This window comes from Daphnia pulicaria, chromosome 6, assembly GCF_021234035.1.
Source record: "Daphnia pulicaria isolate SC F1-1A chromosome 6, SC_F0-13Bv2, whole genome shotgun sequence".
Taxonomy (NCBI): Eukaryota; Metazoa; Arthropoda; class Branchiopoda; order Diplostraca; family Daphniidae; genus Daphnia; species Daphnia pulicaria.
The window spans coordinates 20,357,344-20,377,984 of record NC_060918.1 but is presented as its reverse complement, the minus strand read 5'-3'; the positions used below and the strand labels follow the sequence as shown (position 1 = coordinate 20,377,984).

The following is a 20,641-nucleotide window of genomic DNA, read 5'->3' as shown; positions in this document are numbered from 1 at the left end:
ATTGTCGAATTGTACATACAACATTATAATTTCATTTTACTTTAAAACACACATTGAGTTTCATCATGGACTGGTTGGATTGTATCACGCAACACTAGAGTGCAAGCTTCACCCAATGAAAAGCTTTAGGGTGTTATGTAAATCGACTGGCAACTATCTTCAAGACAACATTTTTTGAAACTGAAGTATGCCTGAAAACTTCAGAATGAAAACTTCAGATTCATGGCCACGAAGTACAGTTGATTTGCTGGCAGGTATCTCTACTCCTGTTTCCTCTTCCCAGCCTTCATTAAATAGTTGAAGGGAAAATAAGTAAGCAGTTCAGGGGATCAAAAAAAAGTAGTGACTATCTTACGATTGGAATGCATGGGTTCATCTCCATTGGAATTTGGTGGTTCTGTCTTTACCACTTATGGTTTCTGTTTGTTCTGTGTTTGCTGTTGACGACTTGCAACAACATCAGGCATCACAGCATCAATGAGTGATAAGCTTTCCATGGGTTGTTCCGAACCATCCTGAAAAACAAAAACATAAGAGTAAAAATTTGGTGGTAGATAAATTTCATCATATTAAAATTGTCACACACATCTCCAACACTGATCTCAGACCCTTCTGCATGATGGAGAGAAGGGCTGCTGTTGGTACCAATTGATGTTGGATTGTGAAATATGTGACTCTATGCCAAAGGTGTAAGCAGAATGCTGAAAACCTATTTGAAAGGGAATCAGCAGCGATCATGACGCCATCAGGGTAGGCCAATCATGACGCTACCTATTCACACAAGTTGATAATAACAATAGTATTAACTAAAGACTGAAAATAACATGATAGAATTCTCTAACATACCCGAATTGAAGGTAAACGCCTTACTCCAGCGATAGCATTGCACCACAGACCACGCTATTGATGACGCTTGATGTGTTAGCGTCTGCTATGTGTGTGAATCGATTTGAAATGAAAATGATTCAGAATCGAATTCTTACAGATCAAATGTAACGAAAATTGCAATTCAAATTTTAAAATGATTAAAAATAAAATGTACACATGTTGAAGCTATTTAAATTTTTTTATAAGATTTCTATTTCTTATTTGTAAATTAAACGCTGAAGTTGACGATGAGCAGATGACGCCATCTTCATGACGCTATTGAACCACGCTAGTGACGCTACTATCACCGATAGATGGAAATCTTCAAAACCGCATTTGGTATTCAACTATAATAGAAATTTCCTTTTCGTGCTGTATATTAAATCAATTAATGTATATATCATCAATTAAAAAAACAAAAAACGATCAATTTTGCCAGGATAGTTCCACACCGCTTTATGCTGTTGAGCTATTAATTTTTCTAAAATATTTTGTAAATAAAATTCTTTATCGACATGGCCGAGATTCGAACACCGGCGTTTAAGATTCATAGCCCGAGTTGCTAATCACTAGACTACCCGTTGACATACACGGAGAAGGGAAAACATGGGCGTGTATGGTATGGCCCAGGTAAACCCCCCTTCACTCACCCCTCTCCCATGAGTGCGTGCAGCCTCTCCCGCTCGACCACACTTCTGGCCGGCTTGAGCAGCACCTCGCGTCAGCCCCATAAAACAATAAACTTAAAAGTGATATGCGTTTGTTGCTTTAAAAAACATGAAATTGTTATGGATATGTTTGAAATCATTTATTTCATCAAACATGTTCATTTCCTACTTCACCTGAGTACTGGCATAGGTAGAGGGGGGAGACGCGTTCAAGGCTGAGCCTCTGAAGGGAGGATCGAGCTACGGAACAAATAAATGGCGAAGAAAACACGGAAATTTGTTCATTTTCTTAAATTAGTGATAGTTAATAAGTGAAAACGACGTTTGTAACAAATGAATTTTACAGTTAAGATCAAGGGGAATACGTTCATAAAAAAATAAAGACGGGAATCAGCTACCTAACATGTGAAAAACGAAACGGCAATGTGTGAATTCACTCATCGTGGTTTGAGCTACGGCAATGAATATAATCGGTGGCGGATCCATCGTTGAATATTCCGCCTTCTCGCTCATGTAGAGTAGGTCGATTTGTTTTTTGAAAATATTTCAGAGTACCTTATGGAACTCAGAAATAATTGGGAGAAATAGGCCCACTTTGACGGAGAAATAGGACCGCTTTAAAAATATTTAAAAAGTGGGCCTATTTCGTAGGGTCCTATTTCGACCGGTCCTATTTGCCGGGCCTATTTCGTCGGGGCCTATTTCGACCGGTCCTATATCTCCGGCTTCCATAGACCTGCTATGATATCACTTAAGGTGACATGTAAATCGACTGGCAACTTTTGTCTCAAGACAAAAATTTCTGAAACTGAAATGTGTCTGTTGATGAATGTAATCTGCAAATAATTTTGTGGTTTAGTTTTCATCACATAGAAAGATGACTGAATAATGAATACATACTGTCAATTCCATTTCACACAGCTGCAGCTTTCATTTCTCTCTGTTGATAAAATTTTCTCCTAGCACCATTACATCATCAAGGCCTTTCAAATCAGAGAAACCCAGAATGGAAAGTTTTTTTTGCATGCCGAATAAAGGATGGTGTGGTAGGATATCACTAAGGGTGACATGTAAATCAACTGGCAACTTATCGTCATCTTCAAGACATAATTTTCTGAAAGGGAGTGATGTCTGATGATAAATATAATCTGAAAATAATTTGTTGGTTTAGTTTTCATCACACAGAAATATTAGTTACATAATGAACACATATAGTCAATTCCATTTTATACGTTTACCAGTTCATTCAGCAATCACATTATCACCAATCTGCCTGTGACATTTGATAAGTAAAGGAACCATCAGTTGTGACACTGGGGGCATGGTTTTTTTTCGTTTTAGAATCCTGCTAAAGTTAAAATTTGAAAGATAACCACACTGTTTCACAAGATGAAATTAATTACAAACATTCTTACATTAGATCGATGAATTCCAATGAATATCCAGTAGCCCCAGTAGCCAGTACCCACACGCCACACCGATAAAAGTGATCGTCGTCTGCTAGTCAACAAACAATCAACTCAAAGTCAATCTGGGTGTCTTTTTCTTGGTCAAATATCTCGCGAACAACAAAATAAGCATTGCAAATTTAGTCTTTTCGGTTAAACGGAAAGTTCTTCTTTCATTTAGAGGTGGTTGCATCCTCTAATTTTAGAAGACATTTTTTCCTATATTTTAGAAGTTTCCCCTTTTTCTTTCCCTTTTTGCTCCCAATCTCTCGTTAATTTCGTTAATACTTAAAAAATTTAATCATTAAAAATGTAAAAAGTCCTTCTAAATCGAATGAGATTAGTGGCGTCCCGATCGGAGCAGCAGGAACGCGTCACGGTCCCGAAAACCCCTTCGACCAATCACGAATCACCTCAATTCCCCAGGGACCTCTCAGGGTTAATAGTATTTAGAGCAGTGTCTGAACTTTTGTTTCTTCAAATCTCTCACAAGGCGGTAAGCCTTCGGCTTTTTAAAATGAGAATTTTAAAAATCTCTCAGGGAAAATGTCTGTTGTTCACGTTTGGACTTTTCATCTCTTCGTATAATGCAATGATGGCGACTGAGGTTGTCAACCTTGACGTTATAGTCTTGCCTTGTTCTATGACAACGTCACAATCCAAACCACGACCAACAGTGTAACAATCTTTACCCTGTCTGATGGAATAAGAAATTTTACAAAATCTAATATCCTCCACTAATTTTTTTTTTGTTTTGTATCATATTTGTTGTGATAAACTGGTTAATTGATTATGTACTGTTTCTTCAGATACTTTTCTTTTTCACACACCGATCTAGAACTATAGAAAGTGAATCAAGCGAACGAAAATCTATCAATTTGTTGCAGATGAAAAGTTGGATATGTTATAGTCATCGCGGGCCTTTTATAATTTAAATTTTGCAACAAAGCAATATTGGCTTCAATGTTGGACGAAAACAAGAATCTTTGGATGATAAGCTCATGCAAAAATGGTTTGTTTTGCACATTGCCCATGCCCACGAAAACGAGCATGGGGATAATAAGCTCCTGCTAAAGATTTTCTAGTGTTGCCCATCCTACTGACAAGTCTTGCTAAAACACAGCGCCAATTATATAACCAAATTATATAGCCTCGCCAATTGACTAATTGACCTTGACGTTCCACAAACAGACGGCCTATAAAAGATAACACTGTCATCTGTTAGTGGATCGAGCTTTAAATACAATCAGGGTGTCTATACAAAAAATCTCCCGAATAGGGAAATTTGAGTCTCCAAATATTACATATGAGAGAAAGAAAAAGTTGTCCTTTATATTAGAATCAATCGTATCTTCTAATTTCGAAAGCGAACTTTTTCTTCAATTTAGAAATTTTCCTTTTCCCCCCTTTTTGTTACCAATTTCCAGGGTTGTTAATATCGCCGCGATGAACGACGAAATCGTCATCGGAAATGAAATTTTTTGTTCGAGCGATTATCGCGCGATAGGTTTCAAAATGAGTATCGATCGATAATCGCGTTTTCATCACCGATGACGCGATAGCGATAGTTTTTTTTAAACTGCAGACTGCTTAAAAGTAGCATTCAGTTACCGGGAGCTGCGGTAAAACGCAATTTAATTACGAATTAAAGAAATCACCTGCAAAATTTGAAGAAAGAAGTATGTCGTCTGCTTTTTTGTTGCCAGATTTGAAAAATACTTGTTTTTGATTACATTTAAAAATTTAATTTTGCTAAAAACCATAAACAGTTAAGTCTTAATTCGTGCATAAGTATGTTATTTTAGGGAATAGGCATGTACCTATTACTAACAAGAGAAAATTTCAATGTTTTTTTTATTAGCTTTTGAAACAAAATTGTTAACAATTTCTCTTACACCGAAAACTTTGTGACGCGTTTTTTACAGCATTTTTTAAAGAGCGTTATTTTTGTTTTTAGATAACTTTAAGGCATAAGTTTTGGCTCTCGGGCGTAAGTTGGGCAGCAGAATAAAGTTATGCTAAAATTATGCCATTATCTTATTGATTAACCAAACTTACGCGTCCCAAAGTTTTCGGTGTAAGAGAAATTGTTAACATTTTTTTCGAAAGTTAAAAAAAACATCAAAATTTTTGTTCTCTTGTTACTAATAGGTGCATATCTATTCTTAATAAACATACTTATGCATGAATTAAGACTTAATTGTTGGAAGTTTTAGCAAAATTGAATTTTTAAATATCAACAAAAACAAGTATTTTTTCAAATCTGGCAACAGAGCAGCAGACTACGTTCCTCTTTCTTCAAATTTCGCAGGTTATTTTTTTAATTCGTAATTAAATTACGTTTTACCGCAGCTCCCAGCTGAAAATGGATGAGCACTACAGTGGTGTATTCGCCCATCCAAGTTTTTTTTAATACCACGTCCGAGCTGAAAAACAAGGGATATTGTTTATATAGTTTTTCTGCTTTTGAAAAAAATATGGAGAAAAATATTTTATAAATTTTTTTGAAATTTTGCAACGTTGTATAAAGTATCGGCGACTATCGGCGATTATCGCACCGATACTTTTTTGAAACTTCATCGTTCGATAGTCGGCAATAAAAAAAAACACCAATTTTGCTATCGCAATCGGAAATACTTATTTTTTGCGATATTTACAACCCTGCCAATTTCCCCGTAAATAAAGTTTGTTCCCTTGATGGAACCCTTGAATTGAATTTCTCGTGGCCTGACTGTAGGCTGATGAATATTGTATTCGATAAAGGGGTGATGAGAACACCAGGTAGAGAGACAACGTGTGGCTTCTGGAAAAGAGAAGGGAATTAGTGTGTGGGGGGAATAATAAATTTGACAACGAACAGTACCTGGGATTGCACACACAAAAATGGGAAGAGAGTGACTCGCAAGGGTTGCAAAGAGTCAGACAGACATAATCAGACCTGATGGGAGTGAAACATAAATTAGGGCCAGATACATATGACGAACATAAGCGAATATTACCCAAATCAGAATGATACAGATTATCACGTGGAGGGCCAGGGAATGGCGAAGAGTCTTAAGAGCCAAGGTGGCGGCTGGACACAGATCAATAATTTAGTATAGGGCACGAATTCAACTTATGATGATATATACCTGGACAGTGTAGGAAGAGGGGACAATCACAATCGGAAGAGTATATAACTCTGAGGACGAGAAAAGAACTTTAAACAAAGAAAATGTGTCGTTCTGGACTCTGACAGGTCCACCACGCTATACAGCAGACGAAGAAGTCAGAGGAAAAAGGAAGGCTAAAGAGAGGGAAGGCAATAAAGAAAGCGGAAAATGGCTCGGGGTTGCCAGATTAACATTAAGCGGATTTCGGCGATCCAAGTTGATAGTTAAAAAAATTCGCTAATTCGCAACTCCCATGTAAAAAATAATTCTACGTCGAATGGGATAAGACACGTTGGGATCCGAACATCATGAGAGCGTCTCATGGTCCCAAAACCTGTTTTCGACACCCCTCGCCCAATTCCTCAGGGACATCTAAGCTTAATAGTATTTGGAGGGCTGTCAGAAATTTTTCTTCTTCAAATATCTCATTCTTCAAGCGCAGTAAGCCTTCATTGCGTAAAATATCTTCAGAACTTTGGTTTTGCTTTTATTCGTTTTTTCCAAAAGGGAAACGTTCCAAGCAAGTCCACCCAGCTAGCATGTCTTTATTGGTAAAATATTTTTTTCCGACAATATTCTTCGATCGATAACCCACATATTGGTATAATATTATATTATTACTTTGTTGCGACAAGGTGGCTGTTAAATTTTTTTGTTGTTTTCCCAATAAATGACTATTAACAAAGATGAATAAATCAATATATTTTTTTTATTTTCCCAATAACGGATAATTAAATAAGGAATACATCGTTTTCTATGAAATAGCTATAGTCTTTAACAATTACCACACGTTCAAAATCCTAAATGATTGTTTAGGTGCTGCCTCTATTGACGAGAGTGAGTTTGAACCATCATCCTTTGAATCATCAATCCAATGCTATAACCACTGCACCAACAACAAAACAAATAGAAAAGTCCCGACGTGACCAGGTGGATAGTGCATACTTATACGTTGTCATGGTTATAGCCCAGCGTGAGCAAAATCGATTTAATTACATCAGTGTAGGAACTATTTGTTTCATAAGTCATTTGTTTGCTGAAACCTCCATACAATTACCTATATGGATATATAATAATAGCAGTTTTAACATTTCATCTCCTTAAGGTTTAAGATAAATTATATCACGTTATTGTGGAGGTAGGGTTTTAAATACGAAGTACGAAAGTTAGTTGTTCGAGACTTGTGCAAGATCTGGATTTTAAGACAATTGATTTGTTCATTTAGGCAATTTTTTGCAGAACTAACGAATTGAATACGATATAAAACATCTAGGTTTTTGAACGCACGTTAAATGTAAAAGACTATAGCTTTTTACATAAAAAAAGGATTTATTACTTTTTTAATGGTCCGTTATTGGGAAAATAACTAAACATAATATTGATTTATTCATCTTTGATAATAGTCATTTATTGGGAAAACAACAAAACAATTAAATAGCCACCTTGACGCAGCAAAGTACTAATCTAATATTATACCAATATGTGGGTTATCGACCGAAGAATATTCTCGGAAAACGATATTTAATCATTACGGGACTTGACTTATCCCTTTTTTGGCCGTAGGGACATCCGTGGCGAGATCCTCTAGATCTCTCTATTGCCTGTTGGGACAAATCCCTATAGGGAATCCTTTCTTAACCCTTGTTTACGTGGCGTCTCGAAGTTAAAAACTTTTATTGTCTCACGCCGATAAAATGTTATAATAACGCTATTGGTTCAGTGGTTATAGTATTGAATTGGTGACTCATTGTGGGATGGTTCTAATCCCTAGAAAACTCTAGTCTAAAAACAAAACAGTAATTAAAAGGCCTTGTAAAAAACACGTTGGAAATAAATACATATTCCACGCTGGACTATACATAAACATAAACACGATAACCAGATTTCCGTCAAAATTTTAAAAGTACTAAAACTGTTATTCCACCAATAAAAGTAAAATAACTTGAAAAAATATTGTGAGCCAACAAATTTGGGTGCAAAAATATATTGAAAAAATATTTTAAAAAATTATTTCACCAACATCTCAATTGTAGGAATATAATATTTTAGCAATATTTGGGAAATATACTGTGCTAGCTGGGCGACTCCGCAGTATATTTCATTTTTATGGTCCTGGCGGGTCGTCTTAAATTGTTTGTAACCAAACAAATCCACATAGTAACTTCCAGTTAATAAAAATGAAAACATTGCAAGCACGTCGAAGCAGTACATTTCATTTTGCTGATCGCGGATCGTCTTAAATTTGTTGTTATCAAACAAATCCACATAGTAACTTCCAGTTAATTTAGTGAATCATCATTCATTACTTTCTCGCCATATTTCGTGACAATTGCTCATTTGAATCCTTTAAAAGAAGTAATTTTTTCCCTCAAATACCCGATAGCCTGACCATTAGTTATTGATCAATCATCGCCAATTTTTTCTCGATTATTTGTAACGTTTCAAATTTAGTATAGCCTACAAGCTTACCTTGAGCTTGATAAAATAATTTGTTTTCAATCTAAAAGTTATAATTATTTTGCCAAAAAAAAACAATATTAATGCTGTTTATAGCGCTGCGGAACCAAATTTCTGTCCTGTTTTAAGATTTTCTTACGGGTAATAAAACTAAATCTTCATCATTTTTTCAATAATGTTCACCTTTGCCTAGCATAAACTTAACATGATAACATGAAATACAAGCATCCTTATTAACAAGCAATCTCCCACTCAACCGCACCGAAAAACCCCCTTTTTCCGGAGGTCGTTTTCGGATTGTAATCCAGAAAAGGACTCTAAAAATCCGGATTAGATCAATTCTGCTCAGAATCGCAAGGCGATTCCAACGGAATAAAGTCATAATTTTTATCTTGGTTGGTTCCCGAGATAATCGGGATTGAAATCGTGAAATATCACAAAAACCCAAAGTCTTCCCCTCCGATTACATCACTTTTAGCCGTATATTCGGCTTCAACAAAAGAACCAATTGATACAAAATGTAGCCCTTTCATCCCTCTTCTAGAATTCAAAAGGATTTAAAAATAATACTCTAAGATGTCCGAGATATTACGATTTTCGTGATACCCCCATTTCGACACATTTTTCAGGCATTTTATTTCGGCGTTGCCGATTGCCGTATATGTGCTTTTCGCCCCCTTTTCTGTCCATTCCTTCGCTTTTCCCTGTTTCCTATGTATCAAGGCCTTGTATATCGATACAGATGGGACTTGATACATAGGAAACAATGGAAAAAGCGAAGGAGTGGGGGCGAATTCACGTATACGGCAATCGGCAACGCCGAATAAAATGGGTGGGAAATTGCTTGTTAAATTACCTTTTCTACTAAAAAATCATATTCTAGAATCAAGAGAGGCAGCCTTCCTGAAAAAATGAATTTTTTATCTTTCACTTTTTTTTAAGTTGTGGGATTGACAATCGACGCGGATTCTATTTTCTCTTTCGTTTCTGTTAAAATTTGGTTGAAAATACCGTGTTTTGCTCTATCTATTCTAAGATGGCCAGAAAAATCAATTTTTAACCATCTTTCGGTTGAATCAACATATTTCAAACAACCATTTATTTACCTCTCAAAACCACCCCAGACGAAATCTGACGTCTTCCCTATTTACTACTTCCAAATGCCACCCACCTAACAAAAAGGGACTTTCCTGCTTTTGTGCTCGATTTATTCGCTGTCAGCGATCACGGTACAGGATTCCTGCATTCCTGATTTAGATATCGTCGATTGACGTTCGGTTTACATCACAACAGTAACTAATCAAATGGCACCATAAATTTCAGATTCCATTTGCTCAACTACAGGACAAAATGTAAAGGAACGAGGTCCAGCCTACAATCCATAGCTGGCCGAGAGATTTTCTGTATTACTCTCTCGACCAACTACAGAAAGTTGACAGAAGAAGAAACGTTGCATGGCCAGCTTTTTAAATGAAATATGAATGAAATATGTTTTGTTCTTAGAATCTGTGTATTACCTTGATTGTAGTGGGGAAAAAGAATTGGAACGAGAGAAGGTGAGAGTGCGACTTCACTACAGTAGAGTAGGGAGAAAAAAGAGAGAGGAACTAGACTTCTTTTTCTGTACATGAAGACACAAGACAATCTTTGATAGGACATATAGTAAATAGTACACACACAAACGTCTGCAGCCAAAAGTTAGGTCAAAGTGAAAGGTTAAAAACAACAATATGAAGGCAAATTATGAAGGCAAATTAACTTAAACAAGGGTAATCTCAAGGCCTTTCAACCTGTGCTAGAAAATTATTTAAGTTCAAAGGGGCGTAAATTGAGATTTAGTTTGTGATTGGCATTGATTGGAATTCAAGGGGGAATGTGCAAAGAATTCCAGGGGGACAGTATCCCGAATAAATAGTCAAAATAGAAAAAAAATTAAATAAAAAATAAACTAAACTAAATTAAATCGTTCTGGATAGTGACATTCATTAGTATTTACAACTATTGGCTATTATTAGGTAGCCAAAAAATCATATTGCTTTTCTGAATTTGGATTTCTTGTTTGTTCAGTTTTCAAAGAGCACGAAGTATTACTAAAAGAGTAAGGCAGTTTGCCATTAGTTTGCAGTTGCTAGGTAGTGCTTACTGCTTTATTCTTACTCCACGCCCTTTGTAAATACATGCCGCATCTGCTTTGCCACTATGTGCATCTTCGAAAATGCTAAATTTGATTAATTTCATTAGGTTAACAATTGAAATCAACAAGGGACAAATACGCCAGCAAATATTAATTTGATAATGCAAAATGCAAATTTTATATGAGATCTTTTACGTTATAAACCGGCTCCGTGGATTTTTCGTTCACTGCACAACACGAAGCTTCATTCAGACATTCAGGATTCTACTTCACAAATTGCCGATATAATTCCTCAAAGGCACACTCGCAACCTGACAAACATAATTTTAAACTCGTAGCGACCGAGAAAAGATTGCTTAGAATCCAAGAACATAACGATTTGAAATAAAATATTAAGCGTTACAATTTGGTGTACAGATCAAACGTGAAAAAATCTTATTCGGATACTATAAATTTCGAAATAGTACAACCAATGAGAAAAAATCAGTCAAGGGGACAAAAGGTTTGACAGAGAGAATTTGGAGTTATATTTAAGAAAAAATAAAGTGAGTTGAGAAAATAACGTCACTGCTGAGTTCAAAACTTGACAAAACGAGAACATTTCTGAAAAGAGTCACGAATTTTGAATCGAGTCTTTATGTCATCACAGTTGGTTATTAGTAGGTCAGGTACGTACATTTACACAGGAGGGATCGTCGTACGAAATCATATCCGCTGTTCCACTGCTTGCAGTATTTTGACACCATGCATGAATTCTTTCTTCGTCGTCGTCTTCCTCTGAGTACAAAACACTTTAAAAGTCCAATACGTTGGTAAACAAATATGATTCAATTTCAAGTTCGAAAAGGAAACAATACTTGCATGTAGCGCCTTCGCTTTGTTTCGATCACCAGTCTCCTATATTCAGCTCAATCAACTCTCCGCGTCGAGTCTACTGTCGTGTCATTGACGGAATTTCCTTCAGTTTAGGCCAACCGATTCTTAGATGGAGAGTAATTGTAATCGGAGTATTCTTCATAGGTATAACGGCTTGTGCTATGAGTTACGCATGTAGAAGGCACGTTTGCAACAGAACAAATAAAGCTGCCACACTGGAAAAATTGGGGCTGGTTCAATTTGGGTTGAGAACAAAACTATGGGTTCCTGGCCGGCGACACATTAAAAAACCTTTTCCATGAGATGACTCAAATTGTGAGAATTTACTTCTTCCGACGATCTAGCCGTAGCGTCGAAAACTGAAGAGTCGTTATTGTTGTGACAGCTAGCGCAGGAGTTCTAAATGTAGACGTTACGTTGGGGAACAGGAAAAGTACAGCTGCCATGCCAGCTGCAATTGTGGAGCCTGACGGGCATGCGATGCATTTTCACTGAATTTGGTGAAGCTGACAAGGGCGTATGCGTTCCCACCTTTCGTGGTCATTGGGGATTGCCTGCGTGAAAGCGGAGAGGGAAAAAGCATTAATTTTATTGATCTGCCCACTTTGCCGGCTCAGCCGTGGTTACCAACGCTGATGAGCATGGCATGCGATACCCCTCGGGTCCTTAGGCCAAGCCAAAGGCTTCTGAAGTCGGTCAAGGGGGAGACGAACCCATTATGCAGCGTCCCCGGCTTCCGGTTAGTCTCCTGGAAGTTGTCAGGGCGGTTTATGGATAGCAGGGTTTTTCGTGAGAGGTGGTCGAGCTATTCGTGGGGGCCATAATGGCAAAATACGACCAGCGCGTATGATAGTGCCTGGCGAAGTTGGTCAGATTAGTGTATGGGAAGGGGTAAAGATCCCACGTCTAATGATTTAATCGTGGTAGAAGCTATATTGTCGGGACAATTCAGATCAAAATCATACAGTACAGTCAATATCGATAGATCCGCCCTGTCCTCCACAATAGAAAGGGTAGAAGGCTTCCAAGTGGGCCAACACACAAAAATGTTTTTGTTAATGAAAGGAATTTATAATAAGAAACCACACGCGGCCAAGTATGACTCCGTTTGGGATGTTGAAACAGTCTGTCATACGGCAAAAGCAAAGAAAATGCGTCTCTCTCACTATGCGCATTGGCGTAAAAATTAGAGACACTCTTGGCTCCGGCCATTGGCGCCAAGAGGCGTTGGACTTGGCTTCAGTAAATTTAAAATCCATAGTATTCGCGGGAAATAGGATCTCCTTCGCTCTCAGCAGACTCCGCAAGGCCCAGAAATCAGGGTCAATGCAGTCCTTTTCATTGCGACTGATGACTGGATGACGAGCTACTGAACCCGGTTGCGTGTCTACGAGCGTATATAATGAAACCAGAGGTGTTCAGGGGTCCTTATAACGAATGCTTGCTGTTCATCACCTCTGTGGGTAAGTGCTATCCGGTCAAGAGCTTTAGGGCGTTGTGCTTCCACGTACACCTTCAGAAGGCTCTATCATCATGAAGTAGTGACGGACCCATCACTGGTCGGAATCGTCCTTCAGCCAAATTGAAACAGCAGCAGGAATGGGTATTTAATTTGCTCCCGTTTTCTTGCAGTTTGCATGCGTTTATTTACGCGCCAGTACGGAGGATTGCATCCTGTTCAATGATGTTGGGTGCAGGATCCAGAGTGGTCGTAAGTTAAGGTGGGTATTTACTTTGGTGGCTTTAAAAAATCACAAGTACACACCAACAATTATGTGTTGTAATGGTTTCCTTTTTTCAAGCAGATCATCCGAAAAAAAAACAGTTTTCACCGAGCAAGAGGCCGGAGATATCGTAGTCGAAAAGACTAAGGGTCAGGCAGCCATCTCATGTATACCATGAAAAATCCAAGCCACTAAGGATATCGGAATTATTTTCCTTTTGCTGTTTTCCTCTTTGCCCTTTTTTGTTTGTTTGACCGTCCCTACCCCCTACCTCTGTTATCAATGAATAGTCTGAGGAGGCGACGGTCGGTTCCTCCCCTTTTCCTCACCTTTTACAAACAGCTGTTACAATGGCCATACAAGTTCAAATCCAATCGTATAATCTCGTACAAATGTAATTATCCTGGCGTAGACTGGGTTAATTGTAAATTAACTAATCCAATCAGAAGCAATAGAGGAAGGATTGAAAAAACCTATTTTGGATAAATAAACAGTAGATGCGGCCGAGTGGTTAAGGCGACTGACTAGAAATCAGTGTTTTCACAATCTTCACGAATATTGGGAGAATAAGCTTCACTATAAATTTTAGTCGAAACTTTGTCTTCTTAGCTCAGTGGCAGAGCACTAGTTTTGAAAGTCGAAAGAATTATTGGGAGTCAAAAATGCATTGAATGAAAGATGCAGTTTCATATTTGTTGGAAATAGATGTGAAACAAAAGAATCAACTAGAGGCTTCTGTATTGAGAACAGGCATTCCACACGTGTGGAGACCAAAGATAAATCAACTCAGACAGTAGTGATAGTTCAACATAGGGATTGTCACGAGATTAAACATGGAAGAACATTTTGTGTGAATTCACGAGATTATACATGAAAGAACATCTTGTGTGAATCTCACCAACACGTGGTGGGTGTGTGTGCAACAAGTATATAAACGAAGCTCAAGTGATAACACTCTATTGCTGAGGGGAAAGAAGCTCAAGTGATAACACTCTATTGCTGAGGGGAGAGACACTTGGCACATATTCACATACGTGAGTCACAAACAAAAATAATTACCAGTCGTAGAAGAGTAATACACAGAGGTTTCTCACAGAGAAAACAAATTCCAATTCAGTGATTCTGAGATAGAGAAAGCGACCGATGAAAGAACTAAAAGATACAGATTGCTGGGAGAACCTTCTCGCAACGTGGTCGTCGCGTGAATGAGAACAAAGAAAGGAGAGAGAGAGAGATAAAGGGGAAGAGCCTCCTACAGCACAAATTGTAAGGCCAGGGACTTCGCATTTCTGCATTTCTGCGTGGTGCCATCTGGCGCTCAAAAGTAGAAGTGTTTGGACTTCCGACAATATTATCATCAATGTCAACTTGAAAAGGCGGTCAATGGGGATAATTTCTTCATCCTCCATCCCTTCTTCTATCTTAACATCCATTTCGTTGACGGAAAGTACTTCCTGGATTGTTTTTCTGGATTCAGGATACAGTTTCTCGATTCCGACCAACTCTCCGATGTACGTTGTAGGTGGATAATAAAGCGAATCTATTGGAGATCCAGTCCTTCCAAGATATCTTTGGAAAGGCTGTAAAATTTTCCTTGAATCCTCATATTGAATGTTTTGAACTGTGATTGTGTATCACAGGAAGCCAAACCCTTGCCGCATGCCATCTACAGTGTCCGTCAATAAGAAAAGCCTGGAAATGCAAGTCGTTGGCTGCAGTTCAAAAAAAAAAAATAAATGAAAGAAATAAAAATGAGAAATCAGTCGAATTTTAAGGCCTTTTTCCTACCAGGAATGAAATTGTTTACATGTAAATGGAAACTTTATAACGACGTCGTTCCTCTGCCACATCGGTAAATAGGAAGCTGGATTTCTCCTTTAGTTAAATCACTCATCTTGGTGTACAACTGAATGTTTTTCGGATCTTGAAGGCAACTGACGTGTTTTTTTCGACCTCCCAAACATCAATAGCATCTTCGCGTAAGATAGAAACACCTGGGCTGTCAGTGATACGTATACCGGTGAGAGACGTGACTAACTCATACAGCAATGCTGTTGTCGTACTTGTTCGAGTCCACGTTGGCAGATTAATACTACGTCACCAAGTTTGGCAGAAAGGATATTGGAAATTAAGGACGAGGTATATGTACTTACAATTTATTACTTTCCATTTTCGACAATATCATATTTTTCGTTCAAAATGTTACTTTTGATACACGTTTACTTGTAAAAATGAAATGATTATTGCGTGACTGTTGTGTGGGCTCGGCGGGTAGAGTTAGGTGTCAACGGTTTTGGTGATTGGAAGGTGTTAGTGTTGCAAAACTTAATTGGTGATGGCCACTACATTTTTTTTTAAATTATCGTAGGAGAAGGTGTTTCATTGTTTTAGCTATGTCTTTCTATAAGGAAATTGCTGAAGATTATGTGTCGAGAATGAAAAAAGAATATTTACAAGAATGCTGTGAATAACACCAGATTGCATTTCAGACACTTCCAACAAATATAGGTTGTTTGTTCCTTTTACTTCAGAATTTACAATTACATTTTTTTTTCTAAGAGTGTTGTTCTATTTAAAGAATTCTTTGAGATAGATTATTACATTTTTATTCTCAGACAATGTATGTTAGCAATTCAGCATTGCACTCCATGTGGAATGGTTTTATTGGAATTATCTGTATCTAATGGATTGGAAGAAGCTGAAATAACCATGAGTGAACCCAAAAATAGGGAGTTTTTAGACAACCTAGTGGTAAGCAGCTGTAGTGTAGTAAGAATCCATCTGTTATTGTAATTTTTTTGTAATGTCGTAGAGCACAGATGAGGATTTTTTACATATGTGCTTCCTCTTCACGAAGTGTACCGAAATTGCTACCACCAAAAGGCAGAAGCAAGTGCTAGAAAAGATTGCGGAATTGCGACAAAACCGTCAGGACCTTATTGGTATGAATGAAATTCAATTTAATTTTGTAATTACTAGTGATGTTTCGTTAGTGTTATTGTTCCAGACGTTACCGTTATCCGTTAAGTTAACTAACAACCCAAAACGTTCGTTAACGGACTTTCCACTTTATTCGATATCTTTAACGTATCGTTTCGTTATATTTTATATTTAATCAACAATTTCAATATTTAAACCACTATAAAACACCACTTTATTTTTTAAATATTATTAATTTATTTTTTGTTTAGATCAATTAAAATATTTAGATCAAGAATTGACCAATAACAACGATCCTCCATTCAAAGTAGCAAAAATTTTGAAAATGAAAGAAGATGGTGATAAGAAAACAAACAGACTGATTTTTTGTCAGTATTGCAGCAAAATTTTTTTATTTGCCGCAAAATATTCTGCACATATTAAAAAGAAAAGATACCATGAGTATAAAAAAGAAGTGGAATTGTACGTTGATGAAGTACAGGTATGTCTGGCATTTTATTAATTTTTTGGTTTCCGTGTTTATAGACCTTTCTCGAATATGTTTCTAATATTTTTGGAACAAACAGAATAGTCCAGCCTACACCGAAAATGTAGGTGGAAGAAGAAAAGAAAAAAATGAAGAAATGACGGAAACTGTTATGTTGGCCACAGCGACCACCATTCCTCCCGATTCTCCTAATCCTACACAATTGCCCAAAGGCAATTGCAAATAAATTTTTGCAAAAAAAAATTGCAGGCACTGCTGCTAATCCATCAGTTCTCCCAACTACAAATCCGACATGTCACGGTTGGCTGGTTGAACTGGTCAGGAAGATCACCAGGCTTCTCGCGGGCACTCTCCAACAACTTTGGGCGAATTCGATTACTATTTACCGTGTCATTCTCGACATTTCGCCCGCTCATCTTCATCTAGAACCAACATTGAGCGAGCCAGACAACACCCAGTGGTTGTTATTTCCACGTCAGCAACACAACATCTTCCCGAAGTCAATCATTCCCCACGTCCACTAAGCCCTGAAAATGAAACGCTAGCGGTTCCGACCTCCGTGGCTGAAGCAATCCATCACTTTCCCAATAGCCTCAATCCAGTATTGCCTAACGTCTTGTTGATTAATTTCCTCCAGAATGAAATAACCACACAGGTAAATATCATTCAACTTTGATTTAAATTCACCCACTACTTCATGTTTTACTTAACAGGTGGACATTATAATGCCATTCGAGGACATGGAGGGTAGATTTTATGGAATGCCTGAGGCTTTGAATGGAATGAGAGATCATTTGAGAAATTTCCCCCGTCAAAGAATCTTACCTTCGGTGATGACTTTTCAGACCCTTCCATCCGACAGGCGGTCATGACATTTGTCAAACAAGCCTTGCCCTCATTCCAGACAGTTGCCGTAAGACACGATTGATATATTTTACATTTCATGTGTTGACTTAAATGTTCTGTGGTTTTAGGCTGAAGCCAGCATTCGTCCCGATGTCGATTTTGTGGCTACCATGTATAATGTTGTCGAGCAGTGTCTTTTCAACGTGATCCAGTTAATTAGAAAACCAGGTATTGTTTAAATTATACTTGAAATTCAAAGGCGATTGAAATTTATTTTATTTCAGGTGAAAATGTAAATTTTGGCCAATTGATGCTACATGAAATCCGCCAAACTTTGATAACCGCTGCCGCCTTAGCCCACAACTGTTTCGCTGATGGCTCAACTAATGTTGAAGACGTTCTAATATCTGTTTGTAAGTCGTTAAATTTATAATTTCGACGAATTCAGGCGCTAATTGATTTTCCATTTTCTCACCTGGAAAACTTCCGTGGCCTTGACAACGCTCTGCCCACCGAGTGCAACGGCTTTCATGGTATTTTTTCGTTTTATCTATAAGGAGGAATCAACAACCGAAAGCTGCCACAATTTATTTTCATTTTTATTTCATTTCAGGTAATCCGGAACGTGTGGCCGTTCCGCTCAACGGACCCGGCGGTCGCATCGCTATTTTAGAACTGAAGAAAGGCGGTCGCCTGCCCGACGGCCCCCTGGCAGCCTATTTCAATACGTGTAAAGTGCTGGACTTTGCCTGGGATCCGTTCAACAACCATCGCCTGGCAGTTGGTATGGCAACTGATCATTACTTTTTCTTTAATGACTAAATCTTTTATTGTGATTGATTTTCCTGGAACAGCTTGCGACGATGGACGGATTTGCCTTTGGGTAGTAAATGGTGACAGAGACGCCGGAATCCTTATGGAGTCGTCCAACGAGCCGGCCAAAATGTTGAAAGTGGCTCAGAACACGGACCGGATCACCATCTTAGTTTTCCATCTACTAGCCGCCGACGTGATTGCTTCCTTTCCTGCCGACTACGTCATCCGCGTCTGGGACATTCAGACCGGATCCGTCACTATCCAACTGGATTACTGGAACCCCATCCCGACCAGGTGAGTGACCACAACCAACGACATCAATACAAATTGGGCTTCAAATTTCATTTTCCTTTTTTAATGAGGTTTTCGGAGTGGCCTGGAGTCCGTGCGGATTGTATATTGCCTCGGTGTGCAGGGATGGCAAGATACGCATTTTTGAACCACGTTCCATTCGGACTGCCATTCGGCAAGGTTCCGGACCATACGGTTTCAAAGGAGCACGTGTTATCTGGGCCCTAGAAGGAAAATTTCTCTTGGTCTCTGGTTTTGACAAGTAAAACCAGTTTAAAACTTTCATTGTCTTTAAATTAATTATTTTAACTATTTGGGGGGATGGTTTGTAGGTCATTGCAACGATCTTTATACGTTTTCCGCTTGACGAATCTTAGAGCTTCGCTGTATACGCTCAACCAGGACGTCTCTCCAACTCTACTCATTCCGTATTACGACGAGGACATCGCCACACTATTTCTGACCGAAAAGGTAAACTAAACATCAAATTTCAATCATTTTCAATTTTGTTCTCTAGTTAAGTGGTAGTTAGTTTTCATTCGATCGATTATTCCGCAGGGAAGCACCACAATTCATTGTCACGAAGTGTCAGAAGATCCTTCTTCCGCTGAGCGACCACAAATGCTCCACAGCACTTCTGGTATAAAATATTGAAAAAGTTCAATTGAAATTTCATTTTGAAAATTGAAAATTGAGTAGGGATTGTCATTGATGCCGAAATACCTTTGTCAATAAAATATGTCAAATTTGACCGTTTCAGCACGTTGACATCCAATTCGATTGAGCCTCTGTCTTTCATCGTTCCCCGTGTCAAAGTAAATTTCCACGCCCTCAAACTTATTTTTTTTTGTCAAGCAAAATAATTCTTTTTGGGTGTGTTTCTTTTGCATAATGATTATTTCCAGGATGATTTGTTTCCACCCACCAACCCAGGTAGCACACAGACTCTGGTTCAGGTCTGTTACAGATCTGTTTTTGAGAGTCTGTAAATTGTTTGGAGTGAAACACTTTTACAGACTGTCATACAGGTCTGTGACAGATCCGTAAAACGGGATCACCATTTACAGACCAAAAACAGATTTTCAAGAAAAAAAAGATATGCCTCCCTGTGGTATCGAACCATCAACCTTTGTAATCGCAAGCCAGTGCGCTAACCACATCCCCATAATTCGATATTTATTATTAGATATATTTCATATTGATCTATATTTCACAGTTTTATACTTGTACATTCAACAAACAGTCTGACATGTCTCTCTCACGAAACTGATTGCTACATATGACTACCACTGGTCTCTTCCGATAGTAACAAGACCAAGATTGGCCCCACACCAATTACAAGTCTTTATTATACCTATTTACGTGATACTTCTCCGTCCGGTGGATAAACAACTATTGTTGTTGTTCGAGTAGGCTTCTGAACTAAACTCATACCATTAGCCCTGCATTGACTATTAGAGTGTAACTTCTTATTGCATGGTATTGCAGTGATATTACACATATAAGAAAACTTTTAATTCAGTTTTCCATTGGAAATCCAAACATGTACCATACTTGGGATACAGACACAGATAAGATGATTACTGACTTATAGGTGTTACAAGGGAAATATAGACCCGTGCATACCTGGGGCACAAACACAGAACAGATAATCACTGAACTAAGTTTTACATAGAAAATACAGACCTGTACCATACCTGGGGTACAGACTCAGAACAAATTATTACTGACTTATGTCTTACAAGGGAAATACAGACCCGTACCAGACCTGGAGTACAGACACAGAACAGAAACATATTGTACTCGGTAATACAGAGTAAAAACATGCATGTGACATACCTGTAATACAGAAGAAAAACAGAATGTCTTTCTACAGAGTAAAAACAGACAAGTGACAAACATGGGAAACAGAGCTAAATCAGAAACAATTTTCTC

The 20,641-nt window shown here is 38.0% G+C and overlaps 3 long non-coding RNA genes across 4 annotated transcripts; all 3 read right to left on the bottom strand.

The window, feature by feature from the left end:
- Window positions 1–204: 204 nt before the first annotated feature.
- On the bottom strand, window positions 205–1,038 carry LOC124341865. Its single transcript, XR_006918648.1, has 4 exons — window positions 847–1,038; window positions 587–771; window positions 356–515; window positions 205–284 (listed from the first exon to the last, which is right to left on the bottom strand). It is a non-coding gene; the product is annotated as an uncharacterized LOC124341865 (long non-coding RNA).
- Window positions 1,039–2,275: 1,237 nt separating this feature from the next.
- Window positions 2,276–3,216, bottom strand: LOC124341866. 2 transcript variants are annotated; one of them, XR_006918649.1, is made up of 4 exons: window positions 2,951–3,216; window positions 2,745–2,880; window positions 2,436–2,683; window positions 2,276–2,371 (listed from the first exon to the last, which is right to left on the bottom strand). It is a non-coding gene; the product is annotated as an uncharacterized LOC124341866 (long non-coding RNA). The 2 variants fall into 2 exon arrangements; XR_006918650.1 differs by lacking the exon at window positions 2,951–3,216 and having other exon boundaries at window positions 2,774–2,787.
- A 2,672-nt stretch (window positions 3,217–5,888) lies between these two features.
- Window positions 5,889–6,230, bottom strand: LOC124342376. Its single transcript, XR_006918796.1, has 3 exons — window positions 6,115–6,230; window positions 5,983–6,056; window positions 5,889–5,921 (listed from the first exon to the last, which is right to left on the bottom strand). It is a non-coding gene; the product is annotated as an uncharacterized LOC124342376 (long non-coding RNA).
- Between the last annotated feature and the right edge of the window lie 14,411 nt (window positions 6,231–20,641).